This window comes from Lagenorhynchus albirostris, chromosome 16, assembly GCF_949774975.1.
Source record: "Lagenorhynchus albirostris chromosome 16, mLagAlb1.1, whole genome shotgun sequence".
NCBI classification, from domain to species: domain Eukaryota; kingdom Metazoa; phylum Chordata; class Mammalia; order Artiodactyla; family Delphinidae; genus Lagenorhynchus; species Lagenorhynchus albirostris.
In genome coordinates, this window is record NC_083110.1 from 48,177,722 (window position 1) to 48,202,500 (window position 24,779).

The window sequence follows — 24,779 nt, forward strand, 5'->3', positions numbered from 1 at the left end:
ATTAACTTCTGGGAGCTTGTCTACCCTGACTTCAACACTGTAGGGAAGCAGTTTATCAGTTTGTTGTTGCTGTTGTACCCTCCCAGATGTGCTCTGTGACCACACAGTTGTGTGGGTGTCAACGTGTATACAACCTGTGTGTATGCATACTTACTTAGACTCATATACATGCACATTCATTTCTAATTTTATTTTTATGAAATGGTAGTGTTCAATTATCACACCATTATATACCTTGAATTTTTCACTTAATATATCTTGAAGATATTTCCATGTAAGTGTATGAAGAGGTGCCTTACTATTTTTAACCATCACAGAATATTATACTGTATAGCTGTGCCATAATTTAACCAGTCTTTAAGTTGTTTCTAGTTGTTTCCTATTATGAAAAATGCTGAAATGCTGTAATGCATGTCCTTACATATGCCATTACCACATTATTGAATATAACTGTGGGAGAAATTCCTTTAAGTAAAACTGTTGGGTATAAAGGCACAAGCATTTGAAATTTTGATTTGCCTGTTTCACTTCAGGGAGGGTTAAGCAATTTATACTCCCACCAACAGTACATTAGAATGCCTGTTTTCCTATACTCTTGCCAACTCAATGTGTTAAACTTTCTGATCTTTGCCAAGCATATTGCTTAAAAAATCATACTTAGATTGGGTTTCATTTTGTGTGTTTCTTACTCTGAGTGAGATCAAACATGTCAAATGTTTAAAAATCAGTTTTATTTCCTTTTCTATATATGTCTTCAATTTTGCTGTTGTATTGTTAATCCTTTTCTTATTGATTTGAAGGAATTACTGATATATTAAAGAGATTATCTGTTATGTTTTACAAATATTTTCCTCAGTTTGTTTATTCTTTTATTGCTTCTGTTTTCCTCACAGTAAATTCTGTTTTCTGAATTAGATTATTATATTTTAATTGAGATATAATTGGCATATAATTGGTTATATTAGTTTCAACTGTACAACATAATGATTCAATATATGTATATATTGCAAAGTGATCATCACAGTAAGTGTAGCTAACCTCCCTCACTGCACATGTTTGCAAATTTTTTTCTTGTGATGTAACTTTTAAGATCTACTCTCATAGTGACTTTCAAATAGACAATACGGTGTTATTAACTATAGTCATCATGCTGTACATTACATCCCCTGGACTTATTTATTTTATAACTGGGAGTTTGGACCTATTGACGCCCTTCACCTATTTCACCCACCTATTCCTGCCCCCCTCAACTATCAGTCTGTCCTCTGTATCTATGAGGTTTTTTTCTTTAGATTCCACATATGAGATCATATTATTTGTTTTCCTCTGACTTACTTCACTTAACATAAGGCCCTCAATGTCCATCCATGTTGTTGAAAAATTGCAGGATTTCCTTCTGAATGTTACTCTCTTTATTAGTAATGGCTTCTTATTACATAGGTTCAATATAGGTACTTTCTGGGGCTTTGAACCTTATTTTCCTTTGCCTACATAATTTTACAAAACGTGCTCACACCATGCATACTATTTAGGTATCTGCTTTTAATCCCACTTAATAATGGAAATCCTTCTATGTCATTCAATATTTTAAAAAAATCATTTTTAATGGTTGCACGTATGATTTTTGTCACTTGGAGGTACCATAATTTAACCGATCCCCTTACTGTTGTTTAGGTTATTTCCATCTTTAGAAACCAATATTTAGCTACACATTCATGGTAATTTCATTAGGATAAAGTCTCAAAATAATACTTGTAGCTCGTAGCGCAAAAGTCTCCTGGCGCTTCAAGGCCTCTGGCAACTTCGCCAGTCCCGGGAGCTGCGGCTCCAAGCGCGGCCTCGGGGGTGTGGGCGCGAGGCTAGAGGCCTGTGGACGGCCCTGCAGCCCCGCTGCTCGCGCCTATCGTGGCCATTAAGGATGCTGGTACGTTACCAAACCGCTGTCTCCAAAGCCAGTCACGATTAGAACTTCTTTCAGAAAAAAATCAAATATTGCGGGAGAAGAATTGGTTCTTTATTTGGGTACCTACTTTGCAAATTATGTAATACCAACTTTTTCTTTTTTTCCACCCTCCATTCTCCTATTAAACATAAAATGTGTCAACAGTAGTTCAGCTTATCTCGTAGGATATTAAAAGGGAATGTGATTTATCTAGAAAAGGAATGGACATTCCCTAAAGATAAAGTAACCTGTGGGACTTCATATCCTCATCTGGGGAGAGGCTTAGCGTGCTTTTGGTTGCATCAAGAATAGCTGTGTCCTCTTAGGGGAAAGCTAGATTTTGCTATTGGAAGTTAAATATGGCTAAAAGAGGTAAGATGCCAATTTGACAAGGGGTGAACAGTGTTGGTACTGTATGGTCAACTGGCCTAAGCTGGAACTACATTTTCTTTAAGGTTCCGTGTCCGAGTTGGCAAGAGAGGTACTTGTGCGAGATTTAGGACGTGGAAGTGGAGCCGCAGCCGTTAGTGGCTGTAGGTGGAGCTTCAATGTAGTGAGAGGTAGAGGCAGATGTGCTAGCGGGTTCTAGCTTGTTCTCTGTCTCCTCTGTTTTGCTTCCAGCTTCTTCCTCTCAGTCTGATCTGCTGGCCAACAGCAGCCCCAAGTCCACCATCAGATGCAGAGGCTGCAGCCTTCGTTGGATTTCTTCACCAGCTCTCATCTGTGTCCCATTCTTCCCGCTGGATGTGCTGCTCCCCAGATTTTCCTGTGAGTTCTGAGTTGCCCCTCACATGACTACTTTGGGAGGACTTAACAGTGGCTTTTCTCTGCTCCTCTCCCTCCTCAGTGTGGACTTTCCTTCCTCAGCTCCTCCTGTTATTGTGTAAGTTCTAATTCTATGTTATTAGACCGTAAATTCTGGGAAAGTAGGCATAGTGTCTGTTTTGTTCACAGCTATAGCACCAGTGCCTGGCATCTAGAAGAAATTCAATAAACATTTGTTGAACTAGTAAAGGACCTAATGCATGTACTTGGCCCATAATTAGCACACAATTAATGATAGCCTATTATTTACCCAGTACTCAGATTCTCAAATATGAGGGTGTGGCCTGAGAAAGAAGGTACATAAGCAACTTGCTTTTTATCTGGCTTAAAAAGGTTATTAAGGAAAACTACTTTTTAATATTTTGGTCGGCATTTGAGGGTCTCCTGGGCCTCTAAATTCATTCCAGTCCCTGGGAAGCCCCAAATTGCCTTGAGTGCTGTAGGTAGGGTGGTCTGAAAATTTCTGGCTTGTACCTCACTGCTCACTGATACCTTCATCATAACTCTTCTCTGCTTTTCCTAGATTTTTTTCCTCTTCAGTATGCTATGGTCTGCAGAAATTTCTTTCCCTACTTCCGTAAAGTGGCGTGGACTTCTTTAAACACTCATTATTTTATACATAACTATTTATTCATGTCTGAGAGAAGAACCATTTTCTTTGCTTTTGTTTTGGCTCAGAGTATCTTTTTTCCTTATTTCCTTTTCAAAATCACACAGCTCACCCATCCATGGATGAGTGCACAGCGTTGTGGTGTGAACATGCTATTGTTGGAAAGTTGTTAAGGACTTCAAATACTCCATGAAAGACACATTCTGAATTTTAGGGGGAGGGTAATTTTCTGGGAATAGATTTTCAAATATCTTCAAGGTTTTTGATATACTATATCCTACCTAATATATGCCATTTTAACAGACCATAGTAGTCATTCATAAAATATTAATGGTGTTTATTCTGTTGTTTAGCTCTTCCCTCAGTGTCTTGTTATGGGGAGCTCATATTTATAACCTATTTTATACTCTTCCGTACTGACTATAACATATTGGCTGTTTCTGGCACTTCTGTTTGATTAGGTTCAGCATTTTTCACTTTCCTCATTTTCAGTCATTTTCCTCTTTTTGAAGTATTTCTCTTCATCTCCATCATGTTAGAATTTCACTTTGGCCTCACAGTCTACTCAGTCTCTTTAATGTCCCACGAGCACATCTTTCATGGGTTCTAAGTGTCTAACATGCAATTCAGTCATTTTTGCACTTTCTAAACTTAAAAATTTAAGACACAACTACTTAGAAAAATAGAAAATTCTTCAAGTATATTAACACTCAGCAATGCTTATAGTTCCTTTAATTTTAATTTCATTAAAGTAACATATGTTCTCCATCATGAAGTAAAATGTTATATGTCATAATGCAAGCCGGCACCCTGTTCTAGTCTTCACCACCACCAATTCTCACTCCCCAAAGGCAACAACTTACACCTCTTTTAACTGTTTCCTCTATTATTTAGCTTCACATTTCTATAACATGTCTCTAATACTATTTATTTTTTTGAAGTATAGTTGATTTACAATGTTGTGTTAGTTTCAGGTGTACAGCAAAGTGATTCAGTTTTATATGTGTGTGTGTGTGTGTGTGTGTGTATCTTTTTCAGATTCTTTTCCATTATAGATTATTGCAAGATATTGAATATAGTTCCCTGTGCTCTACAGTAGGTCCTTGTTTTTTATCTGTTTTATATATAGTAGTGTGTATCTGTTAATCTGTGTATCTGTTAATCCCAAACTCCTAATTTATCCCTCCCTCCCCACCCGCCTTTCCCCTTTGGTAACCGTAAGTTTGTTTTCTGTATCTGTGAGTCTATTTCTGTTTTGTAAATAAGTTCATTTGTCTAATACTGTTTCTTAATTTTTCCATTTATTTTTTCTCTTTCCTTCCTACTGTAGAAGATGAGGAGTTGGTTTTCTTACAGTTGGACACACATCCCCCTTTCCTGTCTTCCTAATCTAGAAATGCATATTCTATCAATTTTCAGTGCTTATTTTGACAATGTATTGTTCACAGCTGATCTAGTATATATTAAGATTACATCTCCTTTCCCTTTACTATGTATTGTCTTATTTTTTCTTCGCTTAGTTTTTTCTGTGTACTTATTACCAGTCCATTCTGCCAAATTCTGACTGAAGTCTAAATCACAGTTCCGTCTGTTCAAATAAAGCTACCCAATTTCTTTTTTTGCCTGGAGGCCAGGGCCACATTATGACTTTTGTAGATCCTAGGCAGTGTTACCTTTGTGAGCCCCTTCCTCCATAAAAGATAAAAATTATACTTTACAGCTGCATTGGTATAACAGTGAATATAATCTAGGCTGGATTCATTATAATATATTCACTGTTACTAAAATTTTTCATAATTTTAAAAGAATTAAAAAGAAAACATTTTCGTTAGTCCCTAAAGGTATCGTGGGCCCTTGGCACTGTGTCTATTGTGCCTAGTGGATGAGTTGGCTCTTCTGATGGCATCCATGGCTCCTGGAGCCTTCCTCTCTCTTGCTCCAATCTGGACTTCTTCTCTAGGCCCTGGCATCTCCCTTACCTTCATCCTGACAATTCCTTTCATTCCTCACATATATTGGATCCTCTATTTCTTTCGATCTCATATCTACCCCACCCCCGTATCATTCCCTCATTCTGATGGACTGCAGCTTTCAGAAGTTTCCTGCTAAGTGATATCTGGGAGGTAAATTTACATTTCAGATCAAGGTTTCAGTTTACCCTTATAATTGGTTGATAGTGTGGCTAGATATAGAATTATAGGTTGGAAATAATTCACCTCCTAAATTTTAACTACATACATGTCATTGTAAAGAACTCAAAAACATAAAAACAGTAAGAAGAGAGTAAAGGTAGCCTGAAAGCTGCACGCTAAATTAACCCCCAATATTCGGGGAGCCTAGTGGACAAGAGGCTCACTGTTTGGTGTGTAGATTCTCACTTGTTCCCATGTTTTCAGCACAGCCTTACTGCCTATGGGGGAGGCTGGGGCCCTAGAAGCCAGAGCTTTGTCGGATGAGCATCTCCAGGGAGTAAACCTCCAGTCTTCAACCAGTGGAGTGGATATGGGCTTCCAGCCACTGTGTTCAGACTTGCATTGACTTCCCCGAGTTTTCACCTACCTGATCCTCCACAGGGTCCCTGACGCCTCTGGTCCAGAGCTTCCAAGGGGCCGCAGCAGGGAAGAGCTTGCTCACACTCTGTTGCTGCTGGTTAGGTTTTGGCTTCCCACGTTTGCAGAAAAGTTACTACTCATACACGCATTCTTGCTTCCAAACTTTTATTGCTATTGTCTTCCTGCCATTTCTGCTTATCCTTGTGGTTTGACCTTGTAAATTATTCCCTCTACTGTCATTTTAGGAGTTACAGGAGGGGAGTGGAGGTAAATGCCCTTGTTCATTTTTTGATGATTGGTGGGAAGTGTCTCATAAAATTCTTATACACATTTTTATACATTATTTAACTTTAGTGTCCTAGAACCCTTAGAGCAGAGTAACTGTTTTGCTGTGCACGCGCACGGGCGTGCATGCATGTGTGTGTGTATTGAGGATAAGGGGGCATCAGATGGTAGATGAGCCTTAATTTTATGCTATTACTATATTTATTTAAATCACAAATTAATCTACTTTACTCATTTTTTCCCCACATTGTTATAAATAGCTTAATTTTAAAAATCTATTCTTTCTTTCACACACTAATGTTAAATCTATGTCAAAACAAGTTCCTTTCCAGGAATGAATAGAACCTGTCTTACTTGCAACTTAAAAATAATTTTTCAAGACACATTAGACCTCTTTGTTCTTTTTGTTAAACATGCTTGTGTCCCACCTACACCCATTAGGAAAAACTTTAAAAACTTTGGAAAATTTTTAAATATAAAATTTGTAATAGCTATAGATATGAAGGTTATAAAAAGACATCTATAATCATTTCCATTTTTATTAACTCATTTACTTATGATATTAAAGGTCTCTCATGTAAGTCCATTTATGTCTGTAGTCCAAACTAATAGAATCAACAAACGTTAAATACCAATAATATTTAAATACATATATTTTTTATTCTAGAATCTCTTAGGTACAAGTGATGGAAACTCATCTCAAGCTAACTGAAACCCAAAAGGTAATTAATTTTTATGAATACTTGGGAATTCCAAGAGTTTATTCTATTCACCTCTAGTTATAGCTGGATCAAAGCGGGTATTAAAAGATATTGTCAGGGTTCTAGTGTTTCCCTCTCTCTCTCTCTCTCTCTCTATATATATATGTATACCTATATCTATATGTGTATACAGATATATCTATATCATAAAAACATTTTACAGTAAAAATTTTATCATGTTATCAATAATATTCAAATATCCAAATGAATGTTAATAATTTAAGGTCTTTTTTTTAGGAGGCTAAAACAGTTACTAAAAGCAAAAGACACTTTTATAATTTTTCTTTTGTATTTCCTTCTGAATTAAAGCCACAAAAATCAGTCTGGTAATTTTATAATCATAGTTCATTCACTGGTTCCCATCTGATATACTTTCTCGTATGGACACTTGTGTATTGCATCTGTAATCCCTTGGATGTTTGGTCTTTCCCCAACCTTATTAGCCATAGTGGGATGGAGAGGTTGCCTCACCCCATGGGAGATGAAAATGCCAAACTCTTGCTTTCCTGATAAAGCATAAATCAGCTTATGTCAGTTCTCTGTGAAAACTCTCCAGTGTCTCCCAATTCCTCTCAGATTAAAAGTCTTTATAGAGGACTAAAGTTTTTCCCCTCAAAACATTCTCTTTACTACACATTTGATCCCTAGGAGAAACTAAGAGCAGGAGGGGATGCTGGGAGGGGAGGGGCCACTTGCTGGGGTCCCCCTGGCCCCCACCCCATTTGGGAGCAAAGCCATGTTTTCTTGGACCCCTCAGAGCATCCAGGCTGTTCCACAGGGCAGGAATAGGGAGTGGAGGGGAAGGGGAGCCCTTGGTCTAAGGGGGGGATGCAGCGCCATCACCAGCCAGCACCCATAACCATCCGTCTCCACACCAGCTGCGGGGTTAGCAGGCAGGGAGCCACTCTGCCCAATCTGTCCCCCAGCCCATGGACAGGCGACATTGTCAGGAAGGGATGGCTGGGAGACAGAAAGCTGAGGCAGCAGGGTCCGGTGGGAGGAGCTCACTGCAGAGGAACTAGATGTGGCCCAGATCAGTGCAATCCAGGGAAGCGATGGGGAAGAGGATGGTGGGTGGTGGCGTAGTGGTGCTTTCAGACAAAGGCTCTCCTAGAACGGAGAATGCTGTGTCCCTGTCACCAGGGAGACCAACGACCCAGGGGCCCCAGGGGGAGCCTAATGTCCCTGCAGCCCCTCCACACTCCCAGCCCCAGAGTGCGTGGGGGAGTGATGGCACAGAGCTGACAAGGAGGACAGCCACCCCTTGCCCAGCGCCCTGAGGAGAAACGCCAGCTCTGGGGAAGGAGGGAGGGCTCAGGGCGCACGGTGGAAGGAGACCAGAGCCCCCACCCCACACACACACCTCTGCAGCCCAGGGGCTGAGGTCGGGGCAGCCTGCACTGGTGGTTTGCTTGGAGGGGAATGTGGGGCGGAGCGGGCAGAGTAGAAGTGGGCCCTGCTAGGGGCCTGAGCCCCTCCCAGGGAGCTCCAGAGATCCAGTCTCGGTGTCCCAGTGGAGCGGGGAGGAGAGGGGGCCGCTAGCCAGCAGCTTCCATCAATGCGCCCCGAGCCTTCCCTTTCCACCTGGGAGCTTCCCACTGCCCTGCCTGCCTGGGGTCCCCGCCAGACGCAAGTGATGGTGGCCACTCCGCCGACTCTGAGTAAACAGCTGTGTGTTCTCACTGGAGTTGCCTTTACTCAATACCAACAAACTAATTTAAAAAGAAGAAACTAAGTAAAATAAAGAGAAACTGAGAAAAGTAGAAATAAAAGAATAAAGAAACAAGAACAAAAATGAATAAAGAAAAAAAGGGCAAAATGAATAACAAACAAGACAAACAGAAAACCCACAGTACCAAAGGGAAAAAGCTAACTTTGGTCAAATCCTCCCAGGTCACTGAAAAGCAGCTTTCTGAGCTAGAAGGACTGATAACCCAGGCTCAGCGAGAGATTTATCTAGTTCTTGGAATTTAAAAACAATGGCTCCATTTGAGGTCACAGAAGAAATTGGCCTGTCATGACTGGGATCATCCACAGTGATTTCTCACTTTTTGGTCTCCAGAATCCTTTACTCATTTTTTTTTTTTTTTTTTTTTTTTTTTTGCTGTACGCGGGCCTCTCACTGTTGAGGCCCCTCCCGTTGTGGAGCACAGGCTCCGGACGCGCAGGCTCAGCGGCCATGGCTCACGGGCCCAGCCGCTCCGCGGCATGTGGGATCTTCCCGGACCGGGGCACGAACCCATGTCCCCTGCATTGGCAGGCGGACTCTCAACCGCTGCGCCACCAGGGAAGCCCCTTTACTCATTTTTTACAAAAATATTGAGTACCCCAAAGAGCTTTTTGTTTATGTAGGCTGGAGCAATCAGTATTTACCTTGTTAGGAATTAAAACCTGTAGGATGCTTCAGCAGCCTTTTCATTTCTAGTCTGAAAAGCTGTAATATTTTTTGGCTTTTAAAGAGCTTATTATGTCTACATTTAAAATATTTAATCATCTTTTCTTTAAACTCTAAGTGATTGCTCTCAAAATGGTGCCACAACTTAATTGGTATCACCATTCTATACCAAAATGTTCTATTGCATAAGACACAATAAGGTCCTTTATTAACATCTGAGGGAAGGTAGCTATCATCCTATTTCCGTTTCTTGTTTATAGTTTTGCCCCGTTTCTTTGCAGTGGATTCCTCTCTTCCATGAGCCAAAGTTTTAGCATCTTTAAACGTAGAAGTTGCATCTGTGAGTTGAGAAAACGTATCTACTGTTTTTAAGCCAACAATCCACTGTGCTCTGTGTCCCTCTTATTCGGCTTGGGACGGCGGGTAGGGTCGCGGCATCTGGGTGTTGTCACCAGTAGCTCAGAGAAGGAAACCAAGATGCCCCTGCGTGATTTTTTTAAAACGCTTTATTGAGGGATAATATAGATACAGAAAAGTGCACAGATCACGTGTGCCACTTGGCTGCTCACAAATTGAACTCACGTACTTAACCAGCGTCCAGGTCAAGAAACAAGATGTTACCAGCTCCCCCCGCCACGAGCCCCTTGCCAGTCACTTTCTCCATGACAGTAATCACTATTTTGCCTTCTAACAGCATAGATGAGTTTTGCTTGTTTTTGAACTTCACGTAACTGGAATCACACAGTATTAAACCCTTTGTGTCTGCTTTCTTTGCTCACTATTTTTGTGAGATTCATCTATATTGCTGTATAGGTAGCCCAATTTGTATCCATTTTGCTGTCACTGGGCATTTGGGTATTTCTCAGTTTTTGGCTGTTAAGAATAGTGCTGCTCTGAACATCCTTCTCCAGGGTTTGATGAATATTTACATGGCTTTCTGTTGGATATACACCTAGAAATGGGATTGATCGCTTAAGAGGGCTGCATAGTTTTGGTTTTCGTAGACACTGCAGTTTGTGCCAGTTATACGCCCACCGATGCTAATACATAGCATTGCCTGCCCTTTAATTTTAATCTTTCCGTGCGTGTGTGGAAGTGTAGCATGGTGGTTTTAATTTGCATTTCCCTGATGCCTAGTAGAGTAGAACACCTTTTCATGTGTTTGCTGGCCCTTTCCTTTTCTGTGAAATGCAGGATCAAGTCTATTGTCCCTTTTTCCATTGGGTTGCCTGCATTTTTCTTACTGGTTTGTAGGTATTCTTACATAGTTTGGTGTGAATGTTTTGTTGGGTTTGGCCCTGGACATACATTTCCTCTCCTCCCCACCCATACCTTTAGCTCTCTGATGCCACCTCCTACTATTTGATCAATTGCTCATCCCTTCCCTGCAGTTGGACTTCCTTCTTCCTTGAATATGCCCTGCTAGGCACACTCCCACCTCAGTGCCCTGCACTAGCTCCTACTTCTTCCTGGAATGTTCTTTCCCCAGATCCACTTAGCCCTCTCCCTTACCTCCTTCAAGTATTTCCTTCCAGTGTGACCTTCTTAGTGAGGGCTTCCCTGATTTACATCTTTGGTCTTATAAGGTGTGTTGCAAGAACTACCTGCCGCCCCCAATCCATTGCTTTCTTTCTTTTTTAAAAACTTTGTATTATGTAAAATTTTAACCATACACAAAATTAGAAATATTAGTATAAAGGCCCTTCTTCACAATCTTATTGCAATCTTATTTTATCCATAAATACTTCAGTCTGCATCTTTAATAGGTAAATACCTGTTTTTTAGAACACAGACATCATGCCACCAACCAATCTAACAAAAAGTAATAGTATCATATAATCCTAGTCCATATTCAAATTTCCCATTTGTCTCAAAGATGTTTTGTTACAGTTGATATGTTTGAATAAAGGTCTAAACAAGATGTACCTGTTGCTCTATTATTTTTTCCCACAGCAACATTACCATTCAAATGCTACATATTTTGCTTACTTATTGGCTATTTTTCTGTCCCTCTCCTATTAGACTATCTATTCCATGTGAGCAGTGATTTTTGTCTGTTTTGTTCTTTACTGTATCTCCAGCACCTAGAACAGTTCCTGGTACATAGTAGACATAAAATAAATGTTTGTAGAAGGAATGAGTGAATGTGCGGGCAAGATGGATGTAATAGCCCAAGGGTTATGCTGTGTCAAGAGGGTCACATCTGTTGTTTTCCCTTTCTAAAACTTGGGGCAACTTTTCTGAGCCTCAATTTTCTCATCGGTGATATGGGACCAATAACACCAACTTTTCAGGGTTATTTTGAGAATTAGACAAAAATGAGTGTACAGTGCCTGGCAGCTAATACACAATGTAGCTACCAATTTTATTTTTCATTGTTAACTGCCTTTGTTAGCCATATCTGTAAGACAGAAACAGATGAAAAGACTGTAGTGAAGAACTTGGCCTTTCCCAAAGAGAGGTCTGGCCTTTGTCCCTGGCTCCTGGGAGGTAACCTCTAAACCCTTGGAATTTTCTGAGTGATAGGAATGTCTTTTTAATTTAGTGTCACACTTATGCTAATGAGGGGACTCCTGGTGGGCCCCTTGGGCCCCTTGATATCAGCCCTACTTCTGGGGTAAGGGAGACAGCTGAATGCTGAGTTCAAGGACATGGGGCCAATCAATCAATTAATTATGCCTTCATAGGAAGTATCTATAAAAACTCTAGACACTGAAGATCGGGTGAGCTTCCCTGGTTGGCCATGCTCTGTGCTTATTGTCACATATCAGTGATGGGAAGGTAATCTGTCCTGAGGGTAAAGAAGCTTTATATTTGGAAACCTCCCAGACTCTTCCCTACGTGTCTCTTCACTTGGCTAACTTTTTAAAATCTGTATCGTTTCTCTGTAATAAACTGTAACCATGAGTATAAGCTTTTAGTTAACTCTGTGAGTCCTTTTAGTGTATGATCAAGCCTGAGGGTGGTTTTGGGAACCCGCTGCATTTACAGTTTGTGTCATAAGTGAGGACAGCTGTGGAGACTGTGCCTTTTAACATTACAGTTGGACTCTATCCTGGCAGTTAGTATCAGAAGTTTTGGGAGACTTGACATTCTGAAGGACTATACCCTCAAACCTCACCTTTGGGCTAACTGCAAGTAGTTGGTGTTAGGAGAAGTGGGATTCAGGGAAATGACCCTGACTCACTGAAATATGTGGTTTGGGAAGAGAAAGGATGAGAGAGCAGGGCTTGACAAACCTTTGATTCCTGGTTGGCCACAGGGTCACCCATGGTATGGAATGGTGGCTGTGCTGTAATCAGTTACTGGAAGTAGAAAAAGTCACACGTGGAATATAGAAATGATGAATCCAACTCCTCAGGAGTTAGCTCATTGGATGCATAAGGAAATGCAAAGTAACGAGAAAAAGGCAGAATACACAGTTCTTTGGTTATTGTTATTTATAAAGAGCTAATATAAAAGTAATCGAGAGGAGTGGTGGACCCAGTGACCAAGCTTGGATTTTGGCAGGACTGAGCTTCTGCTTCCAGCCTAAGGACCACTGCCACTGGGTGAAGTTCAACTGAAAGAAAGAAGTGTGTGGTACATCCTGACACTGGGACAAAATTGAATTCTGGCCATTCTGTGTTACATCCTCTAGCCTCAGGGCCCCTAGCGATGGGTAAAAAGAAAAGCAGAAGAAAGTCTTGGGTAGATCCTGACACTGGAAAGAACTTGGATCCCAGCCTGTCCATGGTACAGCCTCTGGCCTCAGGGCTGCTGCCACCAGGTCAGGTTAAAATGAAAGTAGGAGTAAGTGAGGGTACTTTCTGATGCTGGGCAAGCTTGAATTCCAGCAGGCTGAGCTAGAGCGCCAGTCTCAGTCACTTCCAATGAGAAAAGTTATGATGAAACAACAGCACATCAGTGTATAGGTGTACAAAGGTTTCATTTTACCTCTCTGAGTTCCTGGAAAGTGCAGAGCTTTGTCTAAAGTCAGGTCAGAAATGGCATTTAGTAAATACTTTTGCATGGTGTATTAGAATACTAGACTTGGTGTCCAGAGATCTGCTTTTAAATCCCTTCCTTACCATTTATTATCTTTTTGACTTGGGCTGCTAAACAGAATACCAGTGACTGGGTGGCTTAAACAAGAGAAATTTATTTTTTCATAGTTCTGGAGGCTAGACTAGGGTACCATCAGGATTGATGAGTGAAGCCTTTCTCCCGGGCTTGCAGACTGTGTCGTCACATGGCTTTCTTCTGCGTGTGCACACAAAGAAAGATAACTCTGGTGTCTCTTCCTCTTCTTATAAAGACACCAGTGCTATAGGATTAGGGCCTCATACTTATGACCTCATACAACCCTAATTACCTCCTTAAAGGCCTTATCTCCAAATACAGTCAGATTGGGGGGTTGGGACCTCAACATATGAATTGGGGCTGGGGTGGGGTGGGATACAGTCCAGTCCACTGTAGAAATGTTGCTTAATTTTAGTTTGTATCTCATATGTGTCTTGCTTGGTAGGCCTGAAGATCAAATAAGGAGATGTATGTAGTAGACACTTAGTACTTGATTTTAAAATGCGTATCAATTCACTTTGTAGACCTCTGCTATGCACTAGACTATTGAGAGGAGGGGAGATGATGAAAGGAACTTAGAATTTAGATAAGTAGACTGAACAGATTACATGTAATTTGATTATATGTTGATTTTCAGCTTATAAATTGATTTTCAGCATTTATGAAAAACACGTAGTTTTTGGAGAAAGAAAACATTCATTTCCTGGATTTATATGCATTCTTTTTACAATGAGCACAAATGTTAAATAAGCCACTTATAGTCTTGACTGGTGGGATTGAACATCACCAGAAAGTAATTGATGTTAGCGACCTTTGAAATCTATGAAGTGAAACACAAATATAAAGCACTTGTGTTATATTTACACCGTGCATCTTTCTCCAAAAGGCTCTGAGGTAGTTTAAAAAAAAAAAAAAAACCCAAACCCCAAAATGCACTTGGTTGTTTCAGTTTTCTATGGCTTATTGACATCAGTCATGGAGTAGTGGGACTGGCAGTTTGAGGGATTTGTCATTTGTGTGACTGAGAACGAGCCACAGCCAATTAAAAGAACTTTTAGGTTGCAGCTGGCCTGACACTTTTCGTGCAGGTCTGACACAGGGAACATAGACTGTGCACATAACCAGCTTCTTATTCTGTGCTTTCCAAACCACATTTGCCACACAATCCGGATAGTTTTCAGTGAAACACAAGGACTCATCTGGGGGTACACAAATCCTAATACAACTTTACAGCAAACATTATGTGTGTACTTGCCATGAGCCAAGGGTCAGTGCCTACTTGCCAGAACCACCAGGAACACATCACTAGTTGTACCACTTGGGCTTATGACTCACTGCAGCAAGGGAGAAAGCACATCCTAAGGAGCTGAGGGGCTTCTCAGTAAGAGGGTATTAGGAGGTGCCTATTATAGGCTTTGGTTTCTTTTAGGCGATTTTGTGGAGGGCTTAAGGAAGCAGGAGTTCGCTTTGAATTGGATGTCAGGAAGCTGGGTTCATTCTATGAAAAAAAAAAAAAGGCTAGGAGTGAAGCTCTGTATGGTCAGGCCACTCAAGATGGCTGTTCTCTTGCTCTCAGTTCATCCCCTGCCGGACCAGTGCCTGCTTCTCCAGTACCTTACTCACCTAACTGACCTTCTTACATGCCCCAGGCCCCAGCTGGTGATTGTTCTTATCAAAAGGGCAGGGAGGGGCGTGCCCTTCTGCTGGTTTCCCTGGTAACTAATGAGCCCACCTGTTGTCAATTCCCCTGTAACTGATCATCTTCCCCCTGCCGCCCCAGGAGTGAAGGCTGGCGCCATGTCCTGCCGTGGTGGAGTGTCTCTCCAGCACCTTGCTTCAGACGTGTAAGCTCCCCCATTCATCAAATCTCTGTTGCTGACTCCGGGCTCTTTCTTTAGTCAGGAAGCTGGGCAAGCATAGACCTGGTAGGCCAGCGGGGTGCTGCTCAACAAACCATCAGGAACGCAGGAGTGGAGGGCTTACTGGGAGAAGGTGAACAAAATTAATGAAGCAAAGAGTTTATCTTGTTCATTTGGGGGGTGGGATGGGCAAACAATAGGCCCTTTGTCGGGGGTGGGTGGTTTGTGCAGTTAGTGGCGGTAAGAGAGGGCTAAGCAATAGGTTGGGGCCAGATTATAGAAGGCCTTGAATGTAGGAAATGGGGAGCCATTGAAGATGTTTGGAAGGAGTGCTGAGAAGTCATAAGGAATATTAACCAGCGCTCACAGCTCATCCTGATGTCCCTAACACGGAAGTGGCTTTCATACTCTTCTGACCATGTTACGGTAAGAAATACATTTTCCACCCAAATCTAGTACACACACACATGCACACACGCACACACACACACACGCCTGAAACTTAAGTTCAACAGAACACGACTCAGCCTCACTACATGAGCTGCCCTCTGTTTCCCATTCCCTTCGACTACTCTCCACCTCTATGCTGCTTCTCTCTGTTCTATTTCATGCTGGCTTTTACTCACTAAATTGATTTTTCTTCCTACTCAGGAATGGCCCAAGGTTTGAAAACTGTTGTTTTAAGGAGATGGATCAATGTGGTGAGGGGAAATAGGAGTTGGATGGCTGTTCATAGGGAAAAGCAGTAGTTCATTTACCAAAAATTCATTAATTCATTCCATCAAAAACATTTATTAAGTATCTCCTACATACTAAGCATGAAGATACAAAGATACCCAGACCCAGTAGTGCCCTTGAAGAGCTCACGGTCAGCAGGGAAGACAGGTAGTCGATTCACTGTTGCAAGTCTTTAATAGATAGTTGAGAAAATATCGCAGGATGATCTAAACTACCTGAGGAAACTAGGGAAGGTTTTACAGAGAAAAGGGCATTTGAGGTGCTTCTTGAAGACTGAATTTGCTAAGGGGAGGGGACTGGTGGAGTGTATCCTAAGGGGAAGAGTCCTATGACAAGGACATGGAGGTTTGAAAGCACAAAGTGTGAGCCGGGTAGGATTGCCAGATTTAGTAAACAAAAATAGAGCATGGGGAATTCCCTGGTGGTCCAGTGGTTAGGAGTCTGTGCTTCCACTACAGGGGGCATGGGTTCTATCCCTGGTCGGGGAACTAAGATTCTGCCCTGCAAGCCAAGTGGCGGGGCCAGAAAACAAAAAATAGAGCGCAGCCAGTTAAATTTGAATTTCAGATAAACAGTAATGTTTAGCAGAAGTATATCCCATCAATGGCTGGAATATAGGTGAACCTGGGGGTGTATTGGGATCTTGTTGTGAAAGGTCATGAGAGAATAAGAATCTCCCCTCTAGACTCAAGCTCACACCGAAGGCTAATTTGAGGAATAGTTATAGAATGCTTGGAAAGAAATTTTAAAAATAAACACAGAAAAATATTCAGCCCTTCATTCTTTAGCTTATTAACAATAAAGGTAGAATCCCAGTGTGTGGGTGGGATGATTTTTAATTATTAATGATTATTCATTGCATTTGAGTAATTTTTTCTCACCTTCTATCCTGCTGATTTTAATTGTTTCCAAGAGGCCTTTGTCCCCGTGTTTAGTTGAGAAGAGGGAATGAACACATTTTACCCTTATACTGATTTCCTATTACATTCTAGCCCGAAGTCACATTTAGGTTGGTAACGGTCATGAAATGAATAACACATGTGTGATCAGCCAACTGAATCTTTGTTGTGTTTAAGCAATTTCCCAGATGCAATAGACACAGGTCGTCTATATTTCATCCTGTCCCCTCTACCCGCCTCCCACCCCCATTTGTGGAAAGGGTTCCCCTTCCTCAGCTACTCTTCTTTTTTTTAACATCTTTATTGGACTATAATTGCTTTACAATGGTGTGTTAGTTTCTGCTTTACAACAAAATGAATCAGTTATATATATATACATATGTTCCCATATCTCCCCCCTCTTGCATCTCCGTCCCTCCCGCCCTCCCTATCCCACCCCTCCAGGCGGTCACAAAGTACCGAGCTGATCTCCCTGTGCTATGCAGCTGCTTCCCACTAGCTATCTATTTTACGTTTGGTAGTGTATATATGTCCATGCCTCTCTCTTGCTTTGTCACAGCTTACCCTTCCCCCTCCCCATATCCTCAAGTCCATTCTCTAGTAGGGCTGTGTCTTTATTCCTGTCTTACCCCTAGGTTCTTCATGACATTTTTTTTTTAATTCCATATATATGTGTTAGCATACTGTATTTGTCTTTCTCTTTCTGACTTACTTCACTCTGTATGACAGACTCTAGGTCTATCCACCTCATTACAAATAGCTCAATTTCGTTTCTTTTTATGGCTGAGTAATATTCCATTGTATATATGTGCCACATCTTCTTTATCCATTCATCTGTTGATGGACACTTAGGTTGCTTCCATGTCCTGGCTATTGTAAATAGAACTGCAGTGAACATTTCGGTACATGACTCTTTTTGAATTATGGTTTTCTCAGGGTATATGCCCAGTAGTGGGATTGCTGGGTCATATGGTAGAGCTACTCTTCAAAATATTGGAAGGGTGGTTCCTGGCAGGCCAGGGAGGCACGTGACCCAAGCTGGACCAGGCTGACTTCCGTCTCTCTTGTCATGATTGTACTTGTGACCTTAAACTCAGGAGCTCATGGTAGCCATGTTTTTCTGCCATAGGGGCTGGAAAATCAGAGGAAGTCAGTCAGTACTGGGAGGTGGGGGAACGGGACATGGGCAGCCATTCAGTGAAGGAAGGAGAGAGAGCGTGAGCGTTTGTGTTAAAGCAAAAGCATACTGGAGTGAGAAAGTGAAGAACAAACAGACCCAGAAAAAGAGGAGAGAGAGAGAAGGAGCTAGAGACAGCGACAGACAGAGATAGATAGACAGACAGATAGATAGGGTTGATTGCATTCCTATCTTTGGGTTTTGTGCCATTTTACCTTCTGATGCTTTGATGTTTAAGATCACTTATGGTGGATTCTGTGGCTTGAAACAAGAGTACTAATTAAAAAATCAGATCACTAAAGTTGTACTGAAAACCACTGTGATTCCCGTCGTTGAGTGGGGATTATGAAAGGGGTATAGGGAGAAGCTGACCCCAGAACTCCTTCATGGCACACAGGAAGAAGTATAGTTTTCATTAAACTGCGTGCACTGCTGCACATGACAAAAACTACCCAGGCGCACAGTTTCTTCCCTTTTCCTCCTGGAGCGAGTTCGGGATTTGTTCTAGGAAAAACCCGTGGGTTTAATTTGAAGCCAGTTTATTTTGGTTGGTTGGGTAGTTGTTTTGTGGTACTTTTAATACTACACAAATTGGTGTTTCCCAGGGTGAGTTCTGTGTTCTGTGAAGCTGCTAGTTCAGCCATGGAATAAAGGGGGGAGGGTGGCTCTGTGGTCAGGTCACGCTGGGGTTAGGTAAACCACTTTGTAGTACCTTGCGGAGCCTTTGCTCTGCTCCTATGCATTGTGAATTTCTAAAAGGGAGAGAGCTGATGCCGCATTTCCTAAACTCACTGGACCATGGCATGGAGTGTTTCATTGGACTAGCATCTCCCAGGACACACTGTGGGATAGGATGGCTGAGCACATATGGTGTGGCGGGGTGACCATCCCTCCTCCTTTTGTGTAAGAGGGGATGTCTCCCACCAGTGCCTCAGGCACATGGCTTTGCTTTCCAGGTGACAAGAAAATGATCTGACTACCAGTGATTCTCCAGTACTCTTGATGTTGCTAAGAGAAGAACAGATTATTTAAAAAAGCATCACCCAATAGAAAGGGAAAGCTTGGCACTCACGGTGTGTATCTAGGTCAGGGGGTCCACAGACAAGAGATCCATGGAGAAAATTCAGGTGCTCTGTAAACCTGGATAACAAGGAAAACTGTGTGTTCATTTTCATTAACCTCTGACCGAAATGTAGCATTTCCTATGGTTATGAATGTGGCAACAGACCCCAGTAGTGTGAGCAGAACCTGTGACTTTGTCAGCAATAGAAATCATAGGTTTAATCATATTATGTCACAGTTGTTGCAGGTTTTTCAGAATATCACTTATGCTTCTTGCTAGTTTGAAATTATGGTAATTATTGTGCCTGCCATTACATCGATCTTGTTATTTAATGCATTACTAAAGAAGCACGTATCTACCAAAGCGGTTTTTTTGGCCACAGTGTGCAGCGTGCATGATCTTAGTTCCCCAACCAGGGATCAAACCCTGCCCCCTGCAACGGAAGCACGGAGCCTCAACCACTGAACTGACAGAAAAGTCCCTCTCTGGGATTTAGGTGCCTTTTGTATAACTTCACTGTTGTTTCAGACACAAAGTGGAAAATTAGCCAGGTGAGAATATAATCTGTAGTAGGTTAAATTGTGGCCCCTAAAAGATATATCTAGGTCCTAATCTCTGGTGTTTGTGACTGTGACCTAAGTTGGAAATAGGGTCTTTCCCGATGTATTTAAACTAAGAATCTTGAAATGAGAACATCCTAGATTTAGGAGGGGCCCTAAATCCAATGACAGTGTTCTTATACATGACGGAAGGAAAAGACCCAGAGGCACGTAGGGAATAGGGCCACGTGAAGACAAAGGCAGAGATTGGGGTGATGCAGCCACCAGAAGCTGGCAGAGGCAAGGAACACACTGTGAGGACACAGTGAAGACGTGGTTGTCTATGAACCAGGAAGCAGGCCCTCACCAGACACCACATCTGCCGGTGTCCAGATCATGGGACTTCCCAGCCTCTAGAACTGTGAGAAATAAAGTGTTGTTTGTAAGCCGCCCCGTCTATGGTATTTTGTTATAGCAACCTGACGGGACTAAGACAGACATTCTCATGCAGCTTCACCACATTTTCCATTGATTCAGAGTCCAGCCCCTGTTGGTTTTGAGCTTCATTTATCTATATTTCTCTCCAGCTACTCTCTGTCTTTTCTTCTACTTTTATGATAGGAAGTAATTATTAGGTCTTTTGGTGCCTTTGATTCTGTCTCATTCAGAGAGTTGTGTCAATGGCCCCAAATCAACAGGCGTGACTATACCTACCTGATCTGATTCTGTACAAATAGATTTTCCCTCCTCTTGTGAAGGTCAGGAGGCTGGAACGATGAGAGACCTGGAAGGAGAAGATTGAGGGAGGTCCCACTCTTGGCATTGCCCTGCTCCCACCCCAAGAGCGTGTGTCCAGACCCTGCCTCTCTACTTGTCCCTCTACTTTTACACACAGGAGCAGGTGAAGAAGGCTTTGCATGGAGGCAGTTGTTACTGGCGTGTCACTGTATGGGGTGGTGCCCTTCCAGGGGCCATTTGCAGAAATGACTACGAGTCTCCTGAGAAGGAATGTAAGGTAAGGGAAGAGAGAATGGGAGAACACGAATTTGGTCTGGGGAACGCGGTTCAGTGTGTAAGCGAGGGGAGACTTTGGTTTCCATACGTGGTGACGCGGGTACATGCAGGGAGTCAGCAAACCTTTGTCTTGGGGAGCAGGTGGCCTGGCCAAGGACACCAGGCTCAGCTTGGGCTTTGGAGAGAGCAGTGGCAGGAGTGTCACCATGGCACGGGAAGCAGGAAGGAGAAGCCCCATGGAGATTCCATGGAGCTCCCAGACGTATTTGGGAGTGGGGGGTAGACTAGGGCAGGGCTGGATTCTGCTCTTGTGGGTGGAAATGGAGCCAGAGAAACAGGGTTTTACTTCTCTCTTCTGTTTCTCTCATGGAGATGCCGGTTTTGACTCCAGGCTGGAATGACCTGGGAGTCACTGGGGACAATAGGGGTATAATGCCAGTCACATCTGCTGAAAGTTGTCAGTGCTGGAGCTCATTGAAAAACAATAAGCTCACTTTTAAAAGCCAATGAAAAGAACTTATAAAACTTGCAATTTAGTGAAATTGATCAATAAAGATAATTTATTTTGTATAGATGTGGATAGTAAACTTGAATTATGAAATAAATCTTCAGGGTTAGAACACATTAAGGGCATCATATCCTTTCTTCTGTTCCCATCATAAACTTGCAGTCGAATGGCCAAAAGCTACACCTGCAGTGAGAGGGTAGCTTTGGTCCTGCCCCTTCCTTCTCTGCTCCCTGGGCCAGCTCAGTGATGAGCATGTGTAACGCTTCAGGGGGCTTCCTGGTTCTCTGAGTTGAAGGTACTGCTCCAAGGAGCTTCCAGAAAATGTCTCTGTGGCTCTCCTCTCTCCCCTCAGTCTCTCTCAGCCGTCTCAGGACTGTCAGTCAGGAGGTGTCCAGTATCTGCGAGCATCTCAGCATCTCCACTCAGGCCTCCACTCACCCAGCAGCTTCTCCTGGAAGAGCAGCTGGGAATCCTGGGGATCAGGGACTCCCACTGGGTCACCTTTAATTATGGGGAAGTGTTCTGCTTTTCAACCGAGTGCTGTGGTTACTGAGCTACCATGGGCAAGGCGCCGTGTGCTAGGCAGAGTGGGGAAATCTGCAGGGCTCCACATACTGCCGCCACCCTTAAGAGTGTTTAGGGAGAGAGAACACACACTGAAATTAGAAAAGGAAGAGAGAAGAAAGCAACAGGACGGTGTCATGTAATGGCTAAGAGCTTGGGCTCTGAACTCCCAGTAGCCCTGGGTTGACCCCGTAGGTGCGGGTCTCAGAACTCCTTGTCACCCAGTCGACACTACGCTTATGTAAAGGAACTGGCATCCTGTCAGGTCCCAGGTGCTGGTGGGCGACCTAGAAAATTGTGAGGAAGTCCCTTCAGGAAAGCTCAGGTCCCCTGAGGTGTGGGACAGAGGCATGAGCACTTCATCTGCCTGTATCTGCTCCTGTGTTGCTGTGAGGATTACTAGAGCTAATTTATGAAAAGCAGTCAATTAGCATAGCTACTAGCACATAATAATCTCTCAAAAATAGTGCTATTATTATTTTTATTTTTTAATTTTTTTTTTGGTACACGGGCCTCTCACTGTTGTGGCCTCTCCGGTTGTGGAGCACAGGCTCCGGACGCGCAGGCTCAGCGGCCATGGCTCACGGGCCCAGCCGCTCTGCGGCACGTGGGATCCTCCCGGACCGGGGCACGAACCCGTGTTCCCTGCATCGGCAGGCGGACTCTCAACCACTGCGCCCCCAGGGAAGCCCTAGTGCTATTATTGTTTCAACAGGAAGAACTGCCAGACTCCTGAGGATGGAAGAAATTCCTGGAGGGATTTACTAGAGGGAAGAGATTTAGGCAGTAAGAGGCTTCTGGGGTGGGGCGATCTGAGAAAAGGTGACATCAGGCAGATGTGCTGTAAGATGGCCTTGAAAGTGTCATCAAGATATCCCCTAGTGACTGGCCTAGGAACTGTGGAGGCAACCTTTATTAAAGATCTGTGGCTTTGTTACTGACCAGGGTTCTTGGCCTTCCTTAAACAATAGAAATTGATGAGAGGCCAGACAAGAAGTTCAGGCAAGGCTTTAGTGGGGCCCCTGCTGCCGCAGCGGGGAGCGAAAACAAGGAACTGTTTCCTTGCTTGTTCCCTGACAGAGGCGAGGGCTTTTGCCTTACACGGGGTGAGGGCAGAGGTGTGTCCAGGGGTCTGGCCGGAGGGAGGGCTGAGGTGGCCTGCCCACCCCTTTGGTGGTGGTGGTGAGTGCAGGGGGCATATGCACAGTACCCTGCTTTTGCTCGGGGCCCTCCAGAAGTGGAAGTTGGAATTTTGGTCTTTTTGTATCTTATTGTCCATAATTTGCCCCAACTGTGCATGCATGCAGGTATTTTTAGTCCCTTATAGTTTCTTTGTATTCTGTTGCTGAAGGAGACATTTGTCCAGGTGCAAGCACTGCAGCAAAGGGTCCTGAATCCCAGGTCCCAGCCTGTCTCAGCTGGAGTTCCACAGACCCAGGAGCGCAGGAGGTGTTCTGAGTGGCAAGACCTCTGGGGAGCCAAGGCCCAGAGGCCAAAGTTCAGGGAGTGTTGAGGGAACAATGGGTAAACCCCACCCCTTCCCAGCTGGAGCAGAGGTTGGGTGCAAACTGTAAAATCACAGAGAGCATCTTTGAGGCTGTGACAAAGGGAGGAGAGAGCTGAGGGGAGAAGAGCAGATACCCGGGCAGTCTAGAGCAGCCCCAGAGGGAATTCACCTGCAGGGCAGTGCTGGGGTGTATGTGGGACGGGGTGCGGGATACCTCCCCAAAGCAGGACTCACCAGAGAAATCTCTCTCCCGGCCCCGCTGGAGTGTACACCCTCCTCCCCAACTAATTCGAGGCTCACCCCCCTTCCCTGCCCTGGGCTGCTGAGCGAGACAGTGGGGAGGCCCGAGGGGTGCCGCTGACTTTAGCAAACAGCGGCAAGCCTGTGCCAAAGAATCCTGAAAACGATTAAGGCTGCACATTAAAGTTTAGGAAACACACAAAAGGAAACAAGGCCTTTATTTTTTTTCTTTGCGGTACGCGGGCCTCTCACTGCTGTGGCCTCTCCCGTTGCGGAGTACAGGCTCCGGACGCGCAGGCTCAGTGGCCATGGCTCACGGGCCCAGCCGCTCCGCGGCATATGGGATTTTCCCGGACCGGGGCACGAACCCGTGTCCCTTGCATCAGCAGGCGGACTCCCAACCACTGCGCCACCAGGGAAGTCCGAAACAAGGCCTTTTAATACTTAGCCCCAAATAGGCAAACTGCTCTGTTGGAGCTCTTCAGCTGCTGTGATGCTGAGCTGCCTGCAGCTGCGCCCTTACAATTAAGAGCAACGCACGAGGTGACCACAGCCTATGAGGAAAACGGCTCTGCATTGCGGCTCTCCGCCCTGCACCCTCCTGGACGCCAGGCGCTCCCTCCTGGCTTCCTGTACACCCAGAATGCGACGGCCTCCCCCTTCCTGTCAGTAGGGGCAAGCCCAGAAGGATAAGGCTGAGAAAAGGTCATTCATTGGCTTTGGAAGCTGGAGATTGGGTGACCTTTGCAAGGGCATCTTTCACAGGCCCTGGAAAGTGGAGGGCGCCGACGGGCTCCCCCACGAGGAGGCGTGCTTGGCCGACTCACCAGCCCCTCGGCAGCCGGCCTGTGCCAGGGGGAGGGGGAGCCTCCACCTTCCTCGCCCATGGTGGCCTTCACACCCTCTTTACAAGTGAGTACTTTAAACAACACCATTTTTCTTTTGTGTTTTTTATTTCAAAATGAATATACGGAAAATTTGGAAAATACAGAAGACCACAGATCAAAAAAAAAAAAAATTGGCCACAATCCATGAACTACAAAATTCCTCTGTTAGCATTTTAGTAATGAGTTGAATTTTTATTTTTCTTCCTTTTTTAAATTAAGTAACAGCTAGCATCGGCATTCATCTTTGGGGTGAAATTCTTTTTTCTTTCTCTTTTTTTGAGAAAATAAACGGGTACATTTTCTGGTTCTTTTTGAGAAAAATAAACTGGTACGTTTTCTGGAGAACATCTTG